The following is a 3,619-nucleotide window of genomic DNA, read 5'->3' on the forward strand; positions in this document are numbered from 1 at the left end:
AGAAGCAAAAGCCACTCAATTAAGTTGGAATTTTAGATAAATTATGAATCATCCTTTAATTAGACCTAGTACAATATTTGGAACATGAAAATTATCCATATATTACGCTGTATACTAAGCCTGGCAACCCTAACTGGTTACATAGCTACCTTTAATACGTCAGTCATGACTGTTTTGAGTCAATCATGATCCATCATGTGGGTTTGAGTACACAGCATGTCTGAGAATAAAAGACAACAGAAACCAAGAAGTTTTTCCAGGAAAAAATAAAAGCAAGACACCGAAGACTGCTAACAGCAGCTATCAGAAGCTGTGGGTCTGCACTCTCTGGGTCTAGAAATTGAAATGCAGTAGAAGGTCAATTTCAGGAGTTTGAGCACTATGTACTTCAACCCACGGCCTAATGTGCATCCTCCAGCCAGACATGGTGACCCGTTCCTACAATCCCAGCACTGGTGAAGGCAGGAAGATATTTAGTTTGAACCAGCCTGGGCTATAGTGTGAAACCTTCTCCTCAAAATAAAACCAAAATATACATCGAAAAACCGAATTGGACAAGGACTAAAACAAGTGAAGGGAATGTGCTAATCAACTTTCTATTTTTTTTTTTTTTTTTTTGGTGTGTGTGTGTGTGTGTGTGTGTGTGTGTGTGTGTACCACAGAGCATGTGTGGAGATTGGAGGACAATGTTCTAGAGTCAGATCTCTGCTTCCTAAATGTGGGTCCCAGGGGCCAGACTCACTTTGTCAGTGTTTGTAGCAAACACCTTTACCTGCTGAGTGGTTCTTCCCACCTGATTATCAACCTTTGGTTTCCCAATTCAATCTATTTTTAAAAATTCAGCAAAGAAAGGCAAGCTGAAAGGTATTTTGTTACAAATAAAACAGGTCCGTGTTTAGTCACATTTGAAGGAATCATTCCAAGTCAAAAGGTAAAATGATACTACTATCTTACAAAATAAGGGATAGGTTCATAGAAAAATGGAGCCAGTGATATACCTCAGCAGGTAAAGAATCCTGAGGGCACAAGGTTGATACCCTAAATTTGGTCCCCCAAAACTACATAAAGGTGGAAAGAGAGCTCCAACTCTATCAAGTTGTCCTTTGACTTCTACAGCACACTGTGGCAAAGTGCTCTCCTCACATGTATCACATACACTATACACACATAGACATAGACATACAACAAAGATAATTAAAAAAGAAAAATGGGCAGGACAACTACTGTATTTAGGAAAAGGTCCAGCAAACAGAAAATGAAAAATACTAAGCAAATAACATCATTTTTATCTGTCATATTTTCAGCCAAGGATAACAAAGCATCTGTGTGGAGGACAGCCTTGAATGCTAAAGGCAGAGCAAAGGTTGAGACACATTCTTGCAAAGTAATGATGAACATGTTTGGAATTATTGAAAAGCATGTTTTCTGAATAAATAATTCTGAATCTAGGAATTACTCCTCAGCAAAAACTGTTTTGTAGGCAGGTAATCCTCCAGACACCTGTTTTCATAATTGGAAACAAAGAAACATAAAATGTAGTAATGGGGGAGCATGGTCAAAGTGAATTACATACCTCCATGAAGATGCCTTTAAGAAACCTGATACTATGTACAATTAATATACGCCAATAGAAATGTGTTTCCAGAACACCCATGGGATTCTAAAAAGAGAAAATTTCATGCATGAAATAGCAGTTCAGGGGCTACTTGGGATTATATTTAGAAAGTGGATGTGACTAAAATGTGTTAAGATAAAAGAATTTGGAGGGTGCCTCATTATGGTGATAGTGATTACTATAGGTTGCACATGTATTAAAGCTACTAAGTCTGTGAGCTTGTGTCTTGATTATTGTTAGTTTTGTTTCTGTCAACTTGACGCAAGCTAGAGTTATCTGAGAAGAGGGAACCACAATTTAAAAAAACTTGCCTCCAAAGCAGTGGCCTGTAGCCAAGCCTGTAGGGTATTTTCTTAATAGGTGATTGATATAGAAGGGGTCAGCCCATTTTGGGTGGCATCAATCCTGGACAGGTGGTCCTGAGTTGTTTAAGAAAGCAGGTGTAGCCAGGCAGTGGTGGCTCACCCCCTTAATCCTAGGACTCAGGAGGCAGAGCCAGGCAGATCTCTGTGAGTTCAAGGCCAACCTGGTCTACAGAGCAAGATCCAGGACAGGCACCAAAACTACACAGAGAAACCCTGTCTTGAAAGAAAAAAAAATCAGGTGTAGCAGGCTATGTGGAATAAGCCAGCAAGCAGCACTCCTCCATGGTTTCTGCTTCATTTCCTGCCTTTAAGTTCCTGCTCTGACTTCCTTCTGTGCTGTGGAACTATAAGATCAAATAAACCCTTTCCTCTCCAAGTTGCCTTTGTCATTGTATTTTACCATAGCAATAGCAACACTATCTAAAACAACCTTTGTAACACAGGTGAGAGAACTAGGTATGGGCAAAGGAGGAGGAAGAAAAAGATGCAGAAGTAAGGACATGGATAGAAGAGGAAAGCTGTGGAGGAAGAAAGAAAAAAGGAAAACACAAAGAAAGGAATGAAAGAGGAGCCAGGGTAACTCTTCAAGAATGCAGAACATCTATTTGCACAGGCTTCTCTTCAGCCCCAGTCAATGCTCTGCAGGTCACCTTCATGCCTGTGCTGCCCTCCCTTGCTGTACCTCAGCCACAGCTGCTGGAGGCTTCCAGCACCCAGTCTCAGCCTCCAGCCCCATTGCTGTCCAGCCCATCCACTGCTATTCTCAGGGGTCACATGAGATACAAGAGAGTTTGATGCTCGCTGGTGACATACTTCAACCAACCAGACATTGATGCCTGGGAGAACACTTGTTGGCCATGATCTGATTCCTGAACCCAAAATCATTGATGCTGATTTGTGATCATGTAGATGACTAAATAATTTTGCTAGTGCTGTTTACATCTTGGATGTTGTTAAGGACAAAGCAGGACCTCATAAGCAAATCTACCCCAATACCATCCAGGAACTTAGACCAACTTTAAATGAACTAGAAATCTCCAAACCAGATGAAGTGGGCCTTGATAAAATGTAAACTCTCCTCGATTGGCTTCATCAAGACTCACTGTTATTGCTACTTGATGAAACAGTCACCTGGAAATAATTTATTTGAGAAAAATTTCCTTTGAGTATCAAACCATTTAATAGTAACTTGGACTTCAATAAAAAGGAAATTATTGATTCCCCAGGGTCCAAGGGGGCTTTGCTATGTCCGGCATGGGATATCAAGGAAAAAAATCTGCATACACTATGTTCTTATGTCCATTAACTTTATTCCTCTAAGACAAAATTACATCAATTCAGCTATAGTTCCACCAGGCTTTCAAGGCAGGAACAACTCTAGACACACCAAGCTCTAAATCCATCTACTTTATTTCTCTGGGATGAAATCCTGTCTCCATAACTGCAGTTCCGTCCAGCTCCCCAGCTCATAGTCCAGCTAACTCCTATGCTTTCAGCTTCATCTTCGTCCTCTGTATCCTCTTTCTCCATCTCTGCTGCTCTCTACTCCTGGTACTCAGAAAACTACTCGAGATCTGCCTACCCTCTATGGAACCTCTGTCATCCTCTCTTCTCTCTCGCCATGCTGTTCAGTCTTTGT

General features: G+C 40.9%; 1 pseudogene; it reads left to right on the forward strand.

The window, feature by feature from the left end:
* Positions 1 to 2,570: 2,570 nt before the first annotated feature.
* LOC128113922 (cytochrome c oxidase subunit 5A, mitochondrial-like) lies at positions 2,571 to 3,052 on the forward strand (annotated as a pseudogene).
* The last annotated feature ends 567 nt before the right edge of the window (positions 3,053 to 3,619 follow it).

This window comes from Peromyscus californicus, unplaced genomic scaffold, assembly GCF_007827085.1.
Source record: "Peromyscus californicus insignis strain IS unplaced genomic scaffold, ASM782708v3 Scaffold_19__1_contigs__length_69161282, whole genome shotgun sequence".
In the NCBI taxonomy this organism is placed as follows: domain Eukaryota; kingdom Metazoa; phylum Chordata; class Mammalia; order Rodentia; family Cricetidae; genus Peromyscus; species Peromyscus californicus.